Genomic DNA, 22,228 nt, shown 5'->3' with positions numbered 1-22,228 from the left:
TCAGGGGATGAGAATGGAAATGGGGAAAATAACCTGTAAAAAATACTGATAAAAAAAACAAAACGAACAGAAGTGGGAAATGTTTAAAAATGGTGATATATGGAGTCCAGGAGAAATATATCTGACTGAAAAACAAGAAAAACCAGCCAGTAATGATACACCATGGAAGAACAAAGGAATAAGTGCCGAACTGAAACTAAAAAAGGAATACACGAAATACATAGACAACAAAGGAGAGGATGACAAAACGGATTACGAAACAGTTCGGGAAAGGGTAATAATAACAAGCAGGAAGGCAAAGAGAATCTACAAAATTGAATTATTAAGCAATATAAAAAGAAATAATTAAGTATTCTACGGACGCACAACTGGCAGAAGAAAAATCGGGATAGACACAGGGGCACGAAGGTATACACACGATAAACTCACAGGTAATGACAGCGATATGGCGGAAACATTAAATAATTACTTTACCTCAGTATTTAACAGGGAGACTAACATGGTAAGGATGATATTAGAAGAAGAAATAAAAATGTAAAAAGATATTTAAGATAGAAAGGGGGGAGATAATTGATAAACTAACCAAACCTTAGAGAGGATACAATCCCTGTTCCAGTTGGATTTCATCCGTGCATCGTAAAAGAAGCAAGGCAAGCAATAGCAGAGGAGCTATTACATATATATTGAACAAATCATTAGAACAGTGTATATTGTCAGAGGACTGGCAGACAGCTAATGTGATTCCTAAATTTAAAGATGGTAATAGAAGCAGTCCAGTGAACTATAGAACAATTAGCTTAACTTTGATGGTAGTAAAGATAATGGAATCTTTTATTCAAAGATGTAACAGAAAAACATCAGAAACTTAAAATATAACAAAAGAGTAGTCAGCAAGGATTGCAAAAAGGACGGTCACGTTTGACCAACGTAAATGAATTCTTTGAAGAAGTGACAGAAAGGGTAGACAAGGATCACGTCGACGATTAAATGTATTTGGATTTTCAAAATGCCTTCGATAAGGTACTGCATAGTAGAATCATGACTCATGTCAGAGCATGTGGAGTCAGGGCACAAGTAGCAGAAAGGGTAGCAAGCTGGCGACAGAAAGCAGAGAGAAGGGTTAAAGGTAGTTACTCAGGTTGGCAAAAGGTGGGAAGTGGTGTTCCGAAGGGATGGGTGCTGGGACCACTGATGTGCACCATTTAAATAAACGAATTGTACTCGGGAATCGGAAGCACAGTTTTAAAATTTTCAGATGACATCATAGTTTTTTTGCGGGGAGGGGGGGCTGTTATCGTTAATATAAAGGAGGACTGCAAAAAAAAGCGGGAAGACATTAATAAAGTTGCGGAATGGGCAAGTAATTGGCAAATAAATTTCAATGTGGATAGTTGTGAGATATTACATTTAGTTAGAAAGAATAAGGGGCTACATACTGCTTGGATAATAAGAGTCTAAATGGTCAGAGGCTGGGTATTCTGCGGCGAGTGACTCACCTCCTGACTCCGCAAAGCCTTTCCACCATCTACAAGGCACAAGTTTGGAGTGTGATGGAATACTCTCCACTTGCTTGGATGAGTGCTGCTCCAACAACACTCAAGAAGCTCGACACCATCCAGGACAAAGCAGCCCGCTTGATTGGCACCCCATCCGCCACCCTACACATTCACTCCCTTCACCACCGGCGCACTGTGGCTGCAGTGTGTACCATCCACAGGATGCACTGCAGCAACGAGCCAAGGCTTCTTCGAGGGTACCTCCCAAACCCGCGACAACTATCACCTATAAGGACAAGAGCAGCAGGCACTTGGGAACAACATCACCTGCACGTTCCCCTCCAAGTAACACTCCATCCCGACTTGGAAATATATTCCCGTTCCATCATCCTCGCTGGTTCAAAATCCTGGAACTCCCTCCTTAACAGCACTGTGGGGGAACGTTCACCACACAGACTGCAGCGGTTCAAGAAAGCGGCTCACCACCACATTCTCAAGGGCAATTCGGGATGGGCAATAAATGCCGGCCGCGCCATCGAACGCCCCCATCCCATGAAGGAATAAAAAAAGGATAGAGGAGCAGAGTGATCTGGGCGTACAGATGATTAAAGTAGCGAAGTTGGTTAGTAAGGCGATAAAAGAGCAAACCAAGAATTGGGGTTTATTTCCAGAGGGATGGAATTGAAAAGCTGAGAAGTTATATTAAATTTGTGTAGAACCTGGTTTAGACCATACTTGGAGTATTGGGAACAGTTCTGGTCTCCATATTATAAAAAAGGACAGAGAGGAATTCGAGAAGATGAACGGACTATTGCAAAGTACCATACGGACAACTGGGCAACGAGGAATACTACAGACGGTTACCCGCAGATCCAAAGAAGGAACACACCCACCACCTCAACAAACTGATCAAGACCTTCGACACAGACCTTCAAAACATCCTACGCGCTCTCATCCCACGTACTCCCTGCGTGGGAGACTTCTACTGCCTCCCAAAGATACACAAAGCCAACACACCCGGACGTCCTATCTTATCAGGCAACGGAACCCAGTGTGAGAACCTCTCTGGATACGTCGAGGGCATCCTGAAACCCATCGTACAGAGAACCTCCAGCTTCTGTCGCAACACTACAGACTTCCAACAAAAACTCAGCACCCACGGACCAGTTGAATCAGGAACACTTCTCACCACGATGGACGTCTCGGCACTTGATACCAGTATCCCCCACGATGACGGCATCGCTGCAACAGCATCAGTACTCAGCACCAACAACAGCCAACCCCCAGACGCGATCCTACAACTCATCCGCTTCATCCTGGATCACAATGTCTTCACCTTCGACAACCAGTTCTTTACCCAAACACAAGGAACATCCATGGGGACCAAATTCGCACCCCAACACGCCAAAGTTTTCATGCACAAGTTCGAGCAGGACTTCTTCACTGCACAGGACCTCCAACCAACGCTATACACCAGATACATCGACGACATTTTCTTCCTATGGACCCATGGCGAAGAATCACTGAAGAGACGACACGATAACATCAACAAGTTCCATCCCACCATCAAGCTCACCATGGACCACTCCTCAGAATCGGTTTCTTTCTTGGACACACGAATCTCCATCAAAGACGGGCACCTCAGCACCTCACTCTGCCGCAAGCCCATGGACAATCTCACGATGCTCCACTTTTCCAGCTCCAACCCTCACCACGTCAAAGATGCCATCTCCTATGGACTGGCCCTGCGAATACACAGGATCTGCTCAGACGAGGAGGAACGCGATGGACACCTACAGACGCTGAAAGACGCCCTCGTAAGAACGGGATATGACGCTTGACTCGTCGATCGACAGTTCCGACGGGCCACTGCGAAAAATCGCAGAGACTTCCTCAGAAGACTAACACGGGACGCAACCAAAAGAGTACCCTGCGTCGTCCAGTACTTCCGCGGAGCGGAGAAACTACGCCATGTTCTCCGCAGCCTTCAACATGTCATCGATGACGTCGAACACCTCGCTAAGGCCATCCCCACACCTCCACTACTCGCCTTCAAACAGCCACCCAACCTCAAACACACCATCGTTCGCAGCAAATTACCCAGCTTTCACGAGAAAAGCGTCCACGACACCACACAACCCTGTCACGGTAACCTCTGCAAGACATGCCAGATCATCGACACAGATACCACCATCACACGAGAGGACACCACCCACCAGGTACATGGTTCATACTCCTGTGACTCGGCCAACGTTGTCTACCTCATACGTTGCAGGAAAGGATGTCCCAGAGCATGGTACATTGGCGAGACCATGCGGACACTGCGACAACAGATGAACGGACACCACGCAACAATCGCCATGCAGGAGGGTTCACTCCCAGTCGGGGAACACTTCAGCAGTCAAGGACATTCAGCCACCGATCTTCGGGTCAGCGTTCTCCAAGGCGGCCTTCGAGACATACGACAACGCAAAATCGTCGAACAGAAATTGATAGCCAATTTCGGCACCCATGAGGACGGCCTCAACCGGGATCTTGGGTTCATATCACGCTACAGGTAACTCCACCAGCGAAAGAAAGTTATCTGTTTTTAACACAACGGTTCATTCTCTGTCTTTCTGTTCCTTTCGGATGTTTCTCTCTCTCTCTGTCTGTCTTTTGTTCTGGCCGTTTGTGTTTTCGGTGGTCCTGTCGGTAACATCACTCTGTCTGAACACTTTGATTGCCTTGACAACGGGCAGTTGGAAAGATTATCTGTAATCACCAGGTATTGTTCTCTGACTGTAAATGCGGTAACCTTCCATGGAATCGCACACTCGCTCACCTGACGAATGAGAAAGCCTCCGAAATCTTGTGATTTTCAAATAAAACAGTTGGACGAAAACTTGGTGTCGTAAGATTCCTTACATTTGTCAACCCCAGTCCATCAACTGCATCTCCAAATCACAGATTTAAAATTAACAATGGCGCTAGAATTAACTGTCATTTGCAGAAGAGCCTAACTAAACCAAACGTTTTCGTGCAGAATTGTTTCCAACTTCACTCCTGAAAGCGCTGGATCCAATTTATCGACGACGTCCCCGAGTTCGAGAAAAGAGCCAAGTATCTTTGGATGGAGGGTGTGACATTTCTAATTGAATGGGTTCCATGATGTAATGGTACGCACTCTCGACTTTGAATCGACCGATCTGAGTTCGAATCGCAGTGAAACTTGGTTTGTTTTTGTCCCATTCGTTTGCAACTGCAAGGCGAAAAAACAAAATGCAGCTGGAATGCACTCCCTGCTGGTGGGAAGTTGCTGCCTCAATCAATGAGGTTCCAGTTGCTTCTATCGGTTCCAGTTCAGAAGCTCAACCGGACTTTTGCTTTCCCAAATCAGCAGAAGAGAAAGTTGTTTTTTCTTTGATGCTAAGTTTCACTGCACCAAAGGATGGTGTTTGCTGAGCTATTCTTTGTAATCTGCATTCAGCAGTCAAGCAGGCAGAAATTCAAAGCACTGTTTCTTGAAAGGCAGGCATTGCTTGGATCATGTCCTCGGGCAAAGTTTACATTTTCTTTGCAAGAAGTTGCAGTTTTGCTGATGGGAGAGGTTTGTCGGTAGCCTCGAGGTGTCAGTGATATTGCATTATGGCAGTGCTAAGAAAAGAGCCAAGTGTCTTTGACTGGTGGCTGCCGGCAGAAGTAATCAGTTGGATTCCATCGTGCAATGGTGAGCCTTCTGGACTTGGACTCCAGCGATCCAACTTTGAACCTCGAATTTTGTCCGATTCGTTTGCAAGTTTAGCGCAGAATAAGTCAAACGCACTTGAAATCCAATCCCTGTTGGTGGGGATTTCGCAGCTTCAATCAGTGAGGATCGAGCTCTTTTCTTTTTACCCCGAACTTCATGCATCAGTGCCTTGCAATGTTTATGCACTGATTATCCAACAAGACGAGCTGCGCTGAGAAGTGTGAAACAGAAGCAGCAACGAGCGAAGCGATGGATTCGACAGCAGCTGTGTGATTGGCAAAGCATCTATACTTATCAAAGGGAAAGTGGGCAAGCTGAACGTCTGGATGAGAAAGGGCGGAGCCAAAGTGGCAGGTTGGGATTGACCAGGGCTTGCAGTTTTGTGAATGGCAGAGGTTTGCCAGTCGCCTCGTGCAGTCAACGATGCAGCGCCATGGCGATGCTGATAAACGAGCCCAGTATCTTTGATGGAAGGTGGGGGCCTGTTTTAATAAATGGGTTTCATGGTGTCATGCTGAGCTTTCTTTACTTTGAATCCAGCGATCCGAATTGAAATCTTGCTGGAAACTCAACTTTTGTCAATTTCGTTTGTAACTTTTGGGGAAAGAAACAAATGGCACCTGGAATCCCATCCCTGTTAGTGGGCAGTTCGCAGCCTCAATCAATGAGGCTGGAGCTCCTTGTATAAATTTGGCCTTTTGTTAAAGGCAAATCGTATTGAACGAACTTGATAGAGTTTTTGATGAGGTCACGGAGTGGGTTGATGAGGGCAATGCTATTGGTGTGGTGATTTTTAACTTTCAAAAGGCGTTTGATAAATTGCCTCATAATAGGCTTGTCATCAAGATTGATACCCATAGAATAAAAGGAGCAGTGGCAACATGGATGCAAAATTGCCTCAGTAACAGGAACCAGAGAGGATTGATGAACGGTCTTTTTTCGGATTGGAAGGAGGTGTACAGTAATGTTTCCCACAGGTCGGTAATCGCACCACTGCCGCTTTTGACATTTATTAATGACTTGGAATTCGGTGTACAGGGCACAATTTCCAAATTTGCAGATGAGACAAATCTTGGAAGTATAGTGAACAGTGAGGAGGATAGTGATAGACTGCAAGTGGATATAGGTATTTCACCCAGAAAAATGCAAGGCGATACACCTTGGTCGGAAGAAGGAGGAGGAGCAACATAAATTAGAGGGCTCAAATCGAAGAGGGGTGCAGGAACAGAGATATCTGGTGGTATATGTGCACAAATCATTGAATGTAGCGAGGCAGGCTGAGAAAGCAGTTCAGAAAAGCAGACGGGATCCTGGGCTTTATAAATAGAGGCATAGAGTACTAAAGCACGGAATTCATGATGAACCTTTATAAAACATGAGTTCGACCACAACTGGAGTATTGTGTCCAATTCTGGTCACCGCACTTTTGGAAAAATGTGAAGGCCTAAGAGAGGGTGCAGAAAAGATGAACGAGATTGATTCCAGGGATGAGGAACTTCAGTTACCTGGATAGACTGGAGAAGCTGGGGTTGTTCTTCTTGGAACAGAGAAGATTGAGAGGAGATTTGAGAGAGGTAATTAAAATCATGAGCGGTGTTGACAGAATAGATGGAGACAAACTTTTCCCATTGGCGGAAGGGTCAAGTACCAGAGGAAATAGATTTAAGTGACTGGCAAAAGAACCAAAGCTGACTTGAGGAAAAAGCTTTTTTAGTCAGTGAGTGGTTCGGATCAGGAATGCACTGCCAGGGGTCGTGGTGGAGGCAGATTCAATCGTGGCTTTCAAGAGGGAACTGTATAAATACTTGAATGGAAAACATGTGCTGGGCCACGGGGATATGGCGAGGAAGTGGGATTGGCTGCATTGCTTTTGCACAGAGTTGGCAGGACTCGATGTATCGATCGGCCTCCTTCCGTGCTGTAACCTTTCTATGAGTCTGTCAGCTCAGCCTATCTTTTGCTTTCCCAAATCTTCAGAAGAGAAAGTTGCTTCATGTGCAACGCTGCGCGTCACTGCACCAAAGAATGGTGTTTGCTGAATTTTTCTTTGCAATCTGCATTCAGCAGGCAAACATGTCGAAATTCAAAGCACTGTCTCTTGAAATGCAGGCATTGCTTGGATCGTGTCCTCGGGCAAAGTTTGCATTTTATTTCACGCCAATCTTCATGCATCAGTGCCTTGCAATATTTATTCACAGATTATCCGGCAAGACTGCAATTGGAGCAGAATCTGCGCTGAGCAGATTGAAACAGAAACAGTCACGAGGCAAGCGATGGGTTTGACGAGCAGCTGTGTGATTCGCAGAGCTTCGGAACGAAGCAGAAGGGAAAGGGTGGAAGCTGAAGGTATCGATGAGAACGGGCCGAGTCAAAGTGGCAATTTGGAATTGTCCACTTCTTGCAGTTTTGCTGATGGGAGAGGTTCAGCAACAGTCAGTGATGCAGCGACATGTCCGTGCTCAGAAAAGAGTGAAGTGTCTTTGGATGGAGGGTGCGGCATATCTTCATGAATGGGTTCCATGGTGTAAAGTGAAACACATTAAATTCTGAATCTAGCGATCCGAGTTCGAATTTTGGTGGAGATTGTTATGTTTTTGGTTCATTTGTTTGAAACTGCAGGGCGAAAAAACAAAATGCAGCTGGAATCCACTCACTGCTGGTGGGAAGTTGCTGCCACAATCAATTTGGTTCCAGTTGTTTCAATCGGATTCAGTCCATAAGTTACTTGTCGAATCTTGTGATCCAGGTGATGGTAACTGAAGAACTGGTTTTTGTTTTGATGCTTTTTGGCTTGTTTCTTTCAGCAGTTGAGTTGCGTGACCGACGGGCAGCGCTGCAGAGCTGTGAATGGCGGTTGACAGGTGCACATTTGGCAAGTTGGGGCGGCGCAGCAAGATCGGAAGTGTTCCGCCTTGGTCTCAAGAGTTCTGTTCAAACATGCGATTGAATCAAGTAGAGGATAAATGTAAAGAGCGCCTGTGGCGAAAAAGGAGCGATTACAGGCCATGAGCGAAAGGTCTTTCAAATTATTGTGCTGCACGACGCTGTGTGAGGATTCGGCAGATTTTAAAACGTGTGTCGGAAAGTAAAGTGCGATGTTGTGTGTGCGAAATGCACAAGAAAGTTGTGCTTGAAGCTGCGCCCTTGAGGAAAGTTTCAGGTTGTCAGGAAAACAACTACAGTGAAAGCTCAAAAATAAATCCAGAAACTGCTGGCAACACTCAGCAGGTCAGGTATTATCTGTGGACAGATACGCGTCAGATACTCGCGAGCAATGCAAAATTCATCCACCCTGGCTTCGGATTGGAGCGAGGCCCAAGACTTCTGGTTGAATTTCAGGAAGGAACCGACACATCAAACGGTAAATGCAATAATGGCGCGGATGAGATACAAAACCATGCGTGCAGAGCACAATGGATTAGGAATCCATCACCTCAAACACTCGGCCACCTCGTCGCATGAATATTGCTCAGAAAGCCCATTTATTTGATTCGTTCAATGGAAAATCCTCGACTCAAAGGTCAAAATGCAAGAAAACCACATTTCAATCACCAGATATCAGATTCTGAAGGCAGAGCCTTGACAGGTGGTAGCGTGGCCGAGCGGTCGAAGACGCGGGATTAAGGCTCCAGTCTCTACGGGGGCGTGGGTGCGAATCCCATCGCTGCCAGCGTGTAAAGTGCTTGCTATTTTTTCCTCATCACCAAACATCCTTCTTTTCCAAGCAGCACCGGGCGCGACATTGCTGTTGATCGGGCATGTCTGCCCCACCTGATGCGCTTCGCCTTGATCGTATCCTCGTCCATGCTCTGCGTTGAGGTCGCAGTTTGTTCGGTTTGAATACGAGCTACAGTATCGTTTCGATTACATCTTTTGTTCTCTACCACATACACTAATAGAATGCAGCAAGAAATCAATCTTTTGCACAAAAAAGAAATATTTTTTGTTGCTGGCAAAAACCTAACCATTCCTTCAAATCCAGCACTCTCACATGCCTGTACTTGATGCTCCACAGTTCAAACTGGCCTGTTTTCCCCACTTTTTCTTCCTTCCACAGCCAATATGCCGCCTTTCCTTTCTTCCTTCCACTTCATGGAAACTTTCCTGCGGCATTGCCGACTCCAGCATTCACTTTCATGATCTCACGCCTTTAAGTTTGTTCTGCTGCGACCACTGTTTCTATTGGGCAGATGTCCGATTCGCACCAATGTTCATTTGCGCCTTGAAACCAGTCGATACATTTCAATCTGCGTGACCGCTCGACAGACAAACACGATGAAAGCAGGGCTGGCCTCTGGAAAGACAGCCGCCCGATTGTTCACGAATTTTACTTGTCGAATCTTGTGATCCAGGTGATGGTAACTGAAGAACTGGATTTTGTTTTGATGCTTTTTGGATTTTTTCTTTCAGCAGTTGAGTTGCGTGACCGACGGGCAGCGCTACAGAGCTGCGAGTGGCGGTTGAGAGGTGCACATTTGGCAAGTTGGGGCGGCCCAGGAAGATCGGACGTGTTCCGCCTTGATCTTAATAGTTCTGTTTAAACATGGGATTGAATCGAGTAGAGGATAAATGTAAAGAGCGCCTGTGGCGAAAAAGGAGCGATTGCAGGCCAAGAGCGAAAGGTGTTTCAAATTTTCGTGGCGCAGGAAGCTGTGTGCGGATAAGCCAGATTTTAAAGCGAGTGTGTCGGAAAGCAAAGAGCGATGTTGTGTGTCAGGAGAGCTCAAGAAAGTTGTGCTTGAAGCTGCGCCCTTGAGTAAAGTTTCAAGTTGTCAGGAAAATGGCTATCGTGAAAGCTCAACAATAAATCCAGAAACTGCTGGCAACACTCAGCAGGTCAGGTATTATCTGTGGACAGATACTCGCTTTACCGGGGCGTCATTGTGCACTTTATTGATACTTCACGTTATTCACATCTAACACTCGCAACACCTCCGTGCACCAATTTTTCCTTGCTGATTTGAGCAGAGATCAGCGAGCAATGCAAAATTCATCCACCGTGGCTTCGGATTGGAGCGAGGCCCAAGACTTCTGGTTGAATTTCAGGAAGGAACCGACATATCAAACGGTAAATGCAATAATGGCGCGGATGAGATACAAAACCATGCGTGCAGAGCACAATGGATTAGGAATCCATCACCTCAAACACTCGGCCACCTCGTCGCATGAATATTGCTCAGAAAGCCCATTTATTTGATTCGTTCAATGGAAAATCCTCGACTCAAAGGTCAAAATGCAAGAAAACCACATTTCAATCACCAGTTATCAGATTCTGAAGGCACAGCTTTGACAGGTGGTAGCGTGGCCGAGCGGTCTAAGGCGCTGGATTAAGGCTCCAGTCTCTTCGGGGGCGTGGGTTCGAATCCCACCGTTGCCAGCGTTAAAGTGCTTGCTATTTTTTCCTCATCACCAAACATCCTTCTTTTCCAAGCAGCACCGGGCGCGACATTGCTGTTGTTCGGGCATGACTGCCCCACCTGATGCGCTTCGCCTTGATCGTATCCACATCCATGCTCTGCGTTGAGGTCGCAGTTTGTTCGGTTTGAATACGAGCTACAGTATAGTTTCGATTACCTCTTTTGTTCTCTACCACATACACCAATAGAATGCAGCAAGAAATCAATCTTTTGCACAAAAAAGAAATATTTTTTGTTGCTGACAAAAACCTAACCATTCCTTCAAATCCAGCACTCTCACATGACTGCACTTGATGCTCCACAGTTCAAACTGGCCTGTTTTCCCCACTTCTTCTTCCTTCCACAGCCAATATGCCGCCTTTCCTTTCTTCCTTCCACTTCATGGAAACTTTCCTGCGGCATTGCCGACTCCAGCATTCACTTTCATGATCTCACGCCTTTAAGTTTGTTCTGCTGCGAACACTGTTTCTATTGGGCGGATGTCCGATTCGCACCAATGTTCATTTGCGCCTTGAAACCAGTCGATACATTTCGATCTGTGTGACCGCTCGACAGACAAACACGATGAAAGCAGGGCTGGCCTCTGGAAAGACAGCCGCCCGATTGTTCACGAATTTTACTTGTCGAATCTTGTGATCCAGGTGATGGTAACTGAAGAACTGGATTTTGTTTTGATGCTTTTTGGATTTTTTCTATCAGCAGTTGAGTTGCGTGACCGACGGGCAGCGCTACAGAGCTGCGAGTGGCGGTTGAGAGGTGCACATTTGGCAAGTTGGGGCGGCCCAGGAAGATCGGACGTGTTCCGCCTTGATCTTAATAGTTCTGTTTAAACATGGGATTGAATCGAGTAGAGGATAAATGTAAAGAGCGCCTGTGGCGAAAAAGGAGCGATTGCAGGCCAAGAGCGAAAGGTGTTTCAAATTTTCGTGGCGCAGGAAGCTGTGTGCGGATAAGCCAGATTTTAAAGCGAGTGTGTCGGAAAGCAAAGAGCGATGTTGTGTGTGAGGAGAGCTCAAGAAAGTTGTGCTTGAAGCTGCGCCCTTGAGTAAAGTTTCAAGTTGTCATGAAAATGGCTATCGTGAAAGCTCAACAAGAAATCCAGAAACTGCTGGCAACACTCAGCAGGTCAGGTATTATCTGTGGACAGATACTCGCTTTACCGGGGCGTCATTGTGCACTTTATTGATACTTCACGTTATTCACATCTAACACTCGCAACACCTCCGTGCACCAATTTTTCCTTGCTGATTTGAGCAGAGATCAGCGAGCAATGCAAAATTCATCCACCGTGGCTTCGGATTGGAGCGAGGCCCAAGACTTCTGGTTGAATTTCAGGAAGGAACCGACATATCAAACGGTAAATGCAATAATGGCGCGGATGAGATACAAAACCATGCGTGCAGAGCACAATGGATTAGGAATCCATCACCTCAAACACTCGGCCACCTCGTCGCATGAATATTGCTCAGAAAGCCCATTTATTTGATTCGTTCAATGGAAAATCCTCGACTCAAAGGTCAAAATGCAAGAAAACCACATTTCAATCACCAGTTATCAGATTCTGAAGGCACAGCTTTGACAGGTGGTAGCGTGGCCGAGCGGTCTAAGGCGCTGGATTAAGGCTCCAGTCTCTTCGGGGGCGTGGGTTCGAATCCCACCGTTGCCAGCGTTAAAGTGCTTGCTATTTTTTCCTCATCACCAAACATCCTTCTTTTCCAAGCATCACCAGGCGGGACATTGCTGTTGTTCGGGCATGACTGCCCCACCTGATGCGCTTCGCCTTGATCGTATCCTCGTCCATGCTCTGCGTTGAGGTCGCAGTTTGTTCGGTTTGAATACGAGCTACAGTATAGTTTCGATTACCTCTTTTGTTCTCTACCACATACACCAATAGAATGCAGCAAGAAATCAATCTTTTGCACAAAAAAGAAATATTTTTTGTTGCTGACAAAAACCTAACCATTCCTTCAAATCCAGCACTCTCACATGACTGTACTTGATGCTCCACAGTTCAAAATGGCCTGTTTTCCCCACTTCTTCTTCCTTCCACAGCCAATATGCCGCCTTTCCTTTCTTCCTTCCACTTCATGGAAACTTTCCTGCTGCATTGCCGACTCCAGCATTCACTTTCATGATCTCACGCCTTTAAGTTTGTTCTGCTGCGAACACTGTTTCTATTGGGCAGATGTCCGATTCGCACCAATGTTCATTTGCGCCTTGAAACCAGTCGATACATTTCGATCTGCGTGACCGCTCGACAGACAAACACGATGAAAGCAGGGCTGGCCTCTGGAAAGACAGCCGCCCGATTGTTCACGAATTTTACTTGTCGAATCTTGTGATCCAGGTGATGGTAACTGAAGAACTGGATTTTGTTTTGATGCTTTTTGGATTTTTTTCTTTCAGCAGTTGAGTTGCGTGACCGACGGGCAGCGCGACAGAGCTGCGAGTGGCGGTTGAGAGGTGCACATTTGGCAAGTTGGGGCGGCCCAGGAAGATCGGAAGTGTTCCGCCTTGATCTTAATAGTTCTGTTTAAACATGGGATTGAATCGAGTAGAGGATAAATGTAAAGAGCGCCTGTGGCGAAAAAGGAGCGATTGCAGGCCAAGAGCGAAAGGTGGTTCAGATTTTCGTGGCGCAGGAAGCTGTGTGCGGATAAGCCAGATTTTAAAGCGAGTGTGTCGGAAAGTAAAGAGCGATGTTGTGTGTGAGTAGAGCTCAAGAAAGTTGTGCTTGAAGCTGCGCCCTTGAGTAAAGTTTCAAGTTGTCAGGAAAAGGGCTATCGTGAAAGCTCAAAAATAAATCCAGAAACTGCTGGCAACACTCAGCAGGTCAGGTATTATCTGTGGACAGATACTCGCTTTACCGGGGCTTCATTGTGCACTTTCTTGATACTTCACGTTATTCACATCTAACACTCGCAACACAAACGTGCTCCAATTTTTCCTTGCTGATTTGAGCAGAGATCGGCGAGCAATGCAAAATTGATCTACCGTGGCTTCGGATTGGAGCGAGGCCCAAGACTTCTGGTTGAATTTCAGGAAGGAACCGACATATCAAACGGTAAATGCAATAATGGCGCGGATGAGATACAAAACCATGCGTGCAGAGCACAATGGATTAGGAATCCATCACCTCAAACACTCGGCCACCTCGTCGCATGAATATTGCTCAGAAAGCCCATTTATTTGATTCGTTCAATGGAAAATCCTCGACTCAAAGGTCAAAATGCAAGAAAACCACATTTCAATCACCAGTTATCAGATTCTGAAGGCACAGCTTTGACAGGTGGTAGCGTGGCTGAGCGGTCTAAGGCGCTGGATTAAGGCTCCAGTCTCTTCGGGGGCGTGGGTTCGAATCCCACCGTTGCCAGCGTCAAAGTGCTTGCTATTTTTTCCTCATCACCAAACATCCTTCTTTTCCAAGCATCACCAGGCGGGACATTGCTGTTGTTCGGGCATGACTGCCCCACCTGATGCGCTTCGCCTTGATCGTGTCCTCGTCCATGCACTGCGTTGAGGTCGCAGTTTGTTCGGTTTGAATACGAGCTACAGTATAGTTTCGATTACCTCTTTTGTTCTCTACCACATACACCAATAGAATGCAGCAAGAAATCAATCTTTTGCACAAAAAAGAAATATTTTTTGTTGCTGACAAAAACCTAACCATTCCTTCAAATCCAGCACTCTCACATGCCTGTACTTGATGCTCCACAGTTCAAACTGGCCTGTTTTCCCCACTTCTTCTTCCTTCCACAGCCAATATGCCGCCTTTCCTTTCTTCCTTCCACTTCATGGAAACATTCCTGCTGCATTGCCGACTCCAGCATTCACTTTCATGATCTCACGCCTTTAAGTTTGTTCTGCTGCGAACACTGTTTCTATTGGGCGGATGTCCGATTCGCACCAATGTTCATTTGCGCCTTGAAACCAGTCGATACATTTCGATCTGCGTGACCGCTCGACAGACAAACACGATGAAAGCAGGGCTGGCCTCTGGAAAGACAGCCGCCCGATTGTTCACGAATTTTACTTGTCGAATCTTGTGATCCAGGTGATGGTAACTGAAGAACTGGATTTTGTTTTGATGCTTTTTGGATTTTTTTCTTTCAGCAGTTGAGTTGCGTGACCGACGGGCAGCGCGGCAGAGCTGCGAGTGGCGGTTGAGAGGTGCACATTTGGCAAGTTGGGGCAGCCCAGGAAGATCGGAAGTGTTCCGCCTTGATCTTAATAGTTCTGTTGAAACATGCGATTGAATCGAGTAGAGGATAAATGTAAAGAGCGCCTGTGGCGAAAAAGGAGCGATTGCAGGCCAAGAGCGAAAGGTGGTTCAGATTTTCGTGGCGCAGGAAGCTGTGTGCGGATAAGCCAGATTTTAAAGCGAGTGTGTCGGAAAGTAAAGAGCGATGTTGTGTGTGAGTAGAGCTCAAGAAAGTTGTGCTTGAAGCTGCGCCCTTGAGTAAAGTTTCAAGTTGTCAGGAAAAGGGCTATCGTGAAAGCTCAAAAATAAATCCAGAAACTGCTGGCAACACTCAGCAGGTCAGGTATTATCTGTGGACAGATACTCGCTTTACCGGGGCGTCATTGTGCACTTTATTGATACTTCACGTTATTCACATTCAACACTCGCAACACCTCCGTGCACCAATTTTTCCTTGCTGATTTGAGCAGAGATCAGCGAGCAATGCAAAATTCATCCACCGTGGCTTCGGATTGGAGCGAGGCCCAAGACTTCTGGTTGAATTTCAGGAAGGAACCGACATATCAAACGGTAAATGCAATAATGGCGCGGATGAGATACAAAACCATGCGTGCAGAGCACAATGGATTAGGAATCCATCACCTCAAACACTCGGCCACCTCGTCGCATGAATATTGCTCAGAAAGCCCATTTATTTGATTCGTTCAATGGAAAATCCTCGACTCAAAGGTCAAAATGCAAGAAAACCACATTTCAATCACCAGTTATCAAATTCTGAAGGCACAGCTTTGACAGGTGGTAGCGTGGCCGAGCGGTCTAAGGCGCTGGATTAAGGCTCCAGTCTCTTCGGGGGCGTGGGTTCGAATCCCACCGTTGCCAGCGTCAAAGTGCTTGCTATTTTTTCCTCATCACCAAACATCCTTCTTTTCCAAGCATCACCAGGCGGGACATTGCTGTTGTTCGGGCATGACTGCCCCACCTGATGCGCTTCGCCTTGATCGTATCCTCGTCCATGCTCTGCGTTGAGGTCGCAGTTTGTTCGGTTTGAATACGAGCTACAGTATAGTTTCGATTACCTCTTTTGTTCTCTACCACATACACCAATAGAATGCAGCAAGAAATCAATCTTTTGCACAAAAAAGAAATATTTTTTGTTGCTGGCAAAAACCTAACCATTCCTTCAAATCCAGCACGCTCACATGCCTGTACTTGATGCTCCACAGTTCAAACTGGCCTGTTTTCCCCACTTTTTCTTCCTTCCACAGCCAATATGCCGCCTTTCCTTTCTTCCTTCCACTTCATGGAAACTTTCCTGCGGCATTGCCGACTCCAGCATTCACTTTCATGATCGCACGCCTTCAAGTTTGTTCTGCTGCGACCACTGTTTCTATTGGGCAGATGTCCGATTCGCACCAATGTTCATTTGCGCCTTGAAACCAGTCGATACATTTCGATCTGCGTGACCGCTCGACAGACAAACACGATGAAAGCAGGGCTGGCCTCTGGAAAGACAGCCGCCCGATTGTTCACGAATTTTACTTGTCGAATCTTGTGATCCAGGTGATGGTAACTGAAGAACTGGATTTTGTTTTGATGCTTTTTGGATTTTTTTCTTTCAGCAGTTGAGTTGCGTGACCGACGGGCAGCGCGACAGAGCTGCGAGTGGCGGTTGAGAGGTGCACATTTGGCAAGTTGGGGCAGCCCAGGAAGATCGGAAGTGTTCCGCCTTGATCTTAATAGTTCTGTTTAAACATGGGATTGAATCGAGTAGAGGATAAATGTAAAGAGCGCCTGTGGCGAAAAAGGAGCGATTGCAGGCCAAGAGCGAAAGGTGGTTCAGATTTTCGTGGCGCAGGAAGCTGTGTGCGGATAAGCCAGATTTTAAAGCGAGTGTGTCGGAAAGTAAAGAGCGATGTTGTGTGTGAGTAGAGCTCAAGAAAGTTGTGCTTGAAGCTGCGCCCTTGAGTAAAGTTTCAAGTTGTCAGGAAAAGGGCTATCGTGAAAGCTCAAAAATAAATCCAGAAACTGCTGGCAACACTCAGCAGGTCAGGTATTATCTGTGGACAGATACTCGCTTTACCGGGGCGTCATTGTGCACTTTCTTGATACTTCACGTTATTCACATCTAACACTCGCAACACCTCCGTGCTCCAATTTTTCCTTGCTGATTTGAGCAGAGATCAGCGAGCAATGCAAAATTGATCTACCGTGGCTTCGGATTGGAGCGAGGCCCAAGACTTCTGGTTGAATTTCAGGAAGGAACCGACATATCAAACGGTAAATGCAATAATGGCGCGGATGAGATACAAAACCATGCGTGCAGAGCACAATGGATTAGGAATCCATCACCTCAAACACTCGGCCACCTCGTCGCATGAATATTGCTCAGAAAGCCCATTTATTTGATTCGTTCAATGGAAAATCCTCGACTCAAAGGTCAAAATGCAAGAAAACCACATTTCAATCACCAGTTATCAGATTCTGAAGGCAGAGCTTTGACAGGTGTTAGCGTGGCCGAGCGGTCTTAGGCGCTGCATTCAGGCTCCAGTCTCTTCGGGGGCGTGGGTTCGAATCCCACCGCTGCCAGCGTGTAAAGTGCTTGCTATTTTTTCCTCATCACCAAACATCCTTCTTTTCCAAGCAGCACCGGGCGCGACATTGCTGTTGTTCGGGCATGACTGCCCCACCTGATGCGCTTCGCCTTGATCGTATCCTCGTCCATGCTCTGCGTTGAGGTCGCAGTTTGTTCGGTTTGAATACGAGCTACAGTATAGTTTCGATTACCTCTTTTGTTCTCTACCACATACACCAATAGAATGCAGCAAGAAATCAATCTTTTGCACAAAAAAGAAATATTTTTTGTTGCTGGCAAAAACCTAACCATTCCTTCAAATCCAGCACGCTCACATGCCTGTACTTGATGCTCCACAGTTCAAACTGGCCTGTTTTCCCCACTTTTTCTTCCTTCCACAGCCAATATGCCGCCTTTCCTTTCTTCCTTCCACTTCATGGAAACTTTCCTGCGGCATTGCCGACTCCAGCATTCACTTTCATGATCGCACGCCTTCAAGTTTGTTCTGCTGCGACCACTGTTTCTATTGGGCAGATGTCCGATTCGCACCAATGTTCATTTGCGCCTTGAAACCAGTCGATACATTTCGATCTGCGTGACCGCTCGACAGACAAACACGATGAACGCAGTGCTGGCCTCTGGAAAGACAGCCGCCCGATTGTTCACGAATTTTACTTGTCGAATCTTGTGATCCAGGTGATGGTAACTGAAGAACTGGATTTTGTTTTGATGCTTTTTGGATTTTTTTCTTTCAGCAGTTGAGTTGCGTGACCGACGGGCAGCGCGACAGAGCTGCGAGTGGCGGTTGAGAGGTGCACATTTGGCAAGTTGGGGCGGCCCAGGAAGATCGGAAGTGTTCCGCCTTGATCTTAATAGTTCTGTTTCAACATGGGATTGAATCGAGTAGAGGATAAATGTAAAGAGCGCCTGTGGCGAAAAAGGAGCGATTGCAGGCCAAGAGCGAAAGGTGGTTCAGATTTTCGTGGCGCAGGAAGCTGTGTGCGGATAAGCCAGATTTTAAAGCGAGTGTGTCGGAAAGTAAAGAGCGATGTTGTGTGTGAGTAGAGCTCAAGAAAGTTGTGCTTGAAGCTGCGCCCTTGAGTAAAGTTTCAAGTTGTCAGGAAAAGGGCTATCGTGAAAGCTCAAAAATAAATCCAGAAACTGCTGGCAACACTCAGCAGGTCAGGTATTATCTGTGGACAGATACTCGCTTTACCGGGGCTTCATTGTGCACTTTCTTGATACTTCACGTTATTCACATCTAACACTCGCAACACAAACGTGCTCCAATTTTTCCTTGCTGATTTGAGCAGAGATCGGCGAGCAATGCAAAATTGATCTACCGTGGCTTCGGATTGGAGCGAGGCCCAAGACTTCTGGTTGAATTTCAGGAAGGAACCGACATATCAAACGGTAAATGCAATAATGGCGCGGATGAGATACAAAACCATGCGTGCAGAGCACAATGGATTAGGAATCCATCACCTCAAACACTCGGCCACCTCGTCGCATGAATATTGCTCAGAAAGCCCATTTATTTGATTCGTTCAATGGAAAATCCTCGACTCAAAGGTCAAAATGCAAGAAAACCACATTTCAATCACCAGTTATCAGATTCTGAAGGCACAGCTTTGACAGGTGGTAGCGTGGCTGAGCGGTCTAAGGCGCTGGATTAAGGCTCCAGTCTCTTCGGGGGCGTGGGTTCGAATCCCACCGTTGCCAGCGTCAAAGTGCTTGCTATTTTTTCCTCATCACCAAACATCCTTCTTTTCCAAGCATCACCAGGCGGGACATTGCTGTTGTTCGGGCATGACTGCCCCACCTGATGCGCTTCGCCTTGATCGTGTCCTCGTCCATGCACTGCGTTGAGGTCGCAGTTTGTTCGGTTTGAATACGAGCTACAGTATAGTTTCGATTACCTCTTTTGTTCTCTACCACATACACCAATAGAATGCAGCAAGAAATCAATCTTTTGCACAAAAAAGAAATATTTTTTGTTGCTGACAAAAACCTAACCATTCCTTCAAATCCAGCACTCTCACATGCCTGTACTTGATGCTCCACAGTTCAAACTGGCCTGTTTTCCCCACTTCTTCTTCCTTCCACAGCCAATATGCCGCCTTTCCTTTCTTCCTTCCACTTCATGGAAACATTCCTGCTGCATTGCCGACTCCAGCATTCACTTTCATGATCTCACGCCTTTAAGTTTGTTCTGCTGCGAACACTGTTTCTATTGGGCGGATGTCCGATTCGCACCAATGTTCATTTGCGCCTTGAAACCAGTCGATACATTTCGATCTGCGTGACCGCTCGACAGACAAACACGATGAAAGCAGGGCTGGCCTCTGGAAAGACAGCCGCCCGATTGTTCACGAATTTTACTTGTCGAATCTTGTGATCCAGGTGATGGTAACTGAAGAACTGGATTTTGTTTTGATGCTTTTTGGATTTTTTTCTTTCAGCAGTTGAGTTGCGTGACCGACGGGCAGCGCGACAGAGCTGCGAGTGGCGGTTGAGAGGTGCACATTTGGCAAGTTGGGGCAGCCCAGGAAGATCGGAAGTGTTCCGCCTTGATCTTAATAGTTCTGTTGAAACATGCGATTGAATCGAGTAGAGGATAAATGTAAAGAGCGCCTGTGGCGAAAAAGGAGCGATTGCAGGCCAAGAGCGAAAGGTGGTTCAGATTTTCGTGGCGCAGGAAGCTGTGTGCGGATAAGCCAGATTTTAAAGCGAGTGTGTCGGAAAGTAAAGAGCGATGTTGTGTGTGAGTAGAGCTCAAGAAAGTTGTGCTTGAAGCTGCGCCCTTGAGTAAAGTTTCAAGTTGTCAGGAAAAGGGCTATCGTGAAAGCTCAAAAATAAATCCAGAAACTGCTGGCAACACTCAGCAGGTCAGGTATTATCTGTGGACAGATACTCGCTTTACCGGGGCGTCATTGTGCACTTTATTGATACTTCACGTTATTCACATTCAACACTCGCAACACCTCCGTGCACCAATTTTTCCTTGCTGATTTGAGCAGAGATCAGCGAGCAATGCAAAATTCATCCACCGTGGCTTCGGATTGGAGCGAGGCCCAAGACTTCTGGTTGAATTTCAGGAAGGAACCGACATATCAAACGGTAAATGCAATAATGGCGCGGATGAGATACAAAACCATGCGTGCAGAGCACAATGGATTAGGAATCCATCACCTCAAACACTCGGCCACCTCGTCGCATGAATATTGCTCAGAAAGCCCATTTATTTGATTCGTTCAATGGAAAATCCTCGACTCAAAGGTCAAAATGCAAGAAAACCACATTTCAATCACCAGTTATCAAATTCTGAAGGCACAGCTTTGACAGGTGGTAGCGTGGCCGAGCGGTCTAAGGCGCTGGATTAAGGCTCCAGTCTCTTCGGGGGCGTGGGTTCGAATCCCACCGTTGCCAGCGTCAAAGTGCTTGCTATTTTTTCCTCATCACCAAACATCCTTCTTTTCCAAGCATCACCAGGCGGGACATTGCTGTTGTTCGGGCATGACTGCCCCACCTGATGCGCTTCGCCTTGATCGTATCCTCGTCCATGCTCTGCGTTGAGGTCGCAGTTTGTTCGGTTTGAATACGAGCTACAGTATAGTTTCGATTACCTCTTTTGTTCTCTACCACATACACCAATAGAATGCAGCAAGAAATCAATCTTTTGCACAAAAAAGAAATATTTTTTGTTGCTGACAAAAACCTAACCATTCCTTCAAATCCAGCACTCTCACATGCCTGTACTTGATGCTCCACAGTTCAAACTGGCCTGTTTTCCCCACTTCTTCTTCCTTCCACAGCCAATATGCCGCCTTTCCTTTCTTCCTTCCACTTCATGGAAACATTCCTGCTGCATTGCCGACTCCAGCATTCACTTTCATGATCTCACGCCTTTAAGTTTGTTCTGCTGCGAACACTGTTTCTATTGGGCGGATGTCCGATTCGCACCAATGTTCATTTGCGCCTTGAAACCAGTCGATACATTTCGATCTGCGTGACCGCTCGACAGACAAACACGATGAAAGCAGGGCTGGCCTCTGGAAAGACAGCCGCCCGATTGTTCACGAATTTTACTTGTCGAATCTTGTGATCCAGGTGATGGTAACTGAAGAACTGGATTTTGTTTTGATGCTTTTTGGATTTTTTCTTTCAGCAGTTGAGTTGCGTGACCGACGGGCAGCGCTACAGAGCTGCGAGTGGCGGTTGAGAGGTGCACATTTGGCAAGTTGGGGCGGCCCAGGAAGATCGGACGTGTTCCGCCTTGATCTTAATAGTTCTGTTTAAACATGGGATTGAATCGAGTAGAGGATAAATGTAAAGAGCGCCTGTGGCGAAAAAGGAGCGATTGCAGGCCAAGAGCGAAAGGTGTTTCAAATTTTCGTGGCGCAGGAAGCTGTGTGCGGATAAGCCAGATTTTAAAGCGAGTGTGTCGGAAAGCAAAGAGCGATGTTGTGTGTCAGGAGAGCTCAAGAAAGTTGTGCTTGAAGCTGCGCCCTTGAGTAAAGTTTCAAGTTGTCAGGAAAATGGCTATCGTGAAAGCTCAACAATAAATCCAGAAACTGCTGGCAACACTCAGCAGGTCAGGTATTATCTGTGGACAGATACTCGCTTTACCGGGGCGTCATTGTGCACTTTATTGATACTTCACGTTATTCACATCTAACACTCGCAACACCTCCGTGCACCAATTTTTCCTTGCTGATTTGAGCAGAGATCAGCGAGCAATGCAAAATTCATCCACCGTGGCTTCGGATTGGAGCGAGGCCCAAGACTTCTGGTTGAATTTCAGGAAGGAAC

The 22,228-nt window shown here is 46.5% G+C and overlaps 6 non-coding genes across 6 annotated transcripts; all 6 read left to right on the top strand.

Annotated features, from left to right (window-relative positions):
- Positions 1 to 10,521: 10,521 nt before the first annotated feature.
- trnal-aag (transfer RNA leucine (anticodon AAG)) lies at positions 10,522 to 10,603 on the top strand. The gene has a single exon. It is a non-coding gene; the product is annotated as a tRNA-Leu (tRNA).
- A 1,624-nt stretch (positions 10,604 to 12,227) lies between these two features.
- Positions 12,228 to 12,309, top strand: trnal-aag (transfer RNA leucine (anticodon AAG)). Its single transcript has one exon. It is a non-coding gene; the product is annotated as a tRNA-Leu (tRNA).
- A 1,625-nt stretch (positions 12,310 to 13,934) lies between these two features.
- On the top strand, positions 13,935 to 14,016 carry trnal-aag (transfer RNA leucine (anticodon AAG)). The gene has a single exon. It is a non-coding gene; the product is annotated as a tRNA-Leu (tRNA).
- A 1,625-nt stretch (positions 14,017 to 15,641) lies between these two features.
- On the top strand, positions 15,642 to 15,723 carry trnal-aag (transfer RNA leucine (anticodon AAG)). The gene has a single exon. It is a non-coding gene; the product is annotated as a tRNA-Leu (tRNA).
- Positions 15,724 to 19,056: 3,333 nt separating this feature from the next.
- trnal-aag (transfer RNA leucine (anticodon AAG)) lies at positions 19,057 to 19,138 on the top strand. Its single transcript has one exon. It is a non-coding gene; the product is annotated as a tRNA-Leu (tRNA).
- A 1,625-nt stretch (positions 19,139 to 20,763) lies between these two features.
- Positions 20,764 to 20,845, top strand: trnal-aag (transfer RNA leucine (anticodon AAG)). The gene has a single exon. It is a non-coding gene; the product is annotated as a tRNA-Leu (tRNA).
- Positions 20,846 to 22,228: the final 1,383 nt, after the last annotated feature.

Source organism: Heptranchias perlo, chromosome 35 (assembly GCF_035084215.1).
Source record: "Heptranchias perlo isolate sHepPer1 chromosome 35, sHepPer1.hap1, whole genome shotgun sequence".
In the NCBI taxonomy this organism is placed as follows: Eukaryota; Metazoa; Chordata; class Chondrichthyes; order Hexanchiformes; family Hexanchidae; genus Heptranchias; species Heptranchias perlo.
Note: the sequence above shows the minus strand (reverse complement) of the source record. Positions and strands in the feature narration are given on the sequence as shown.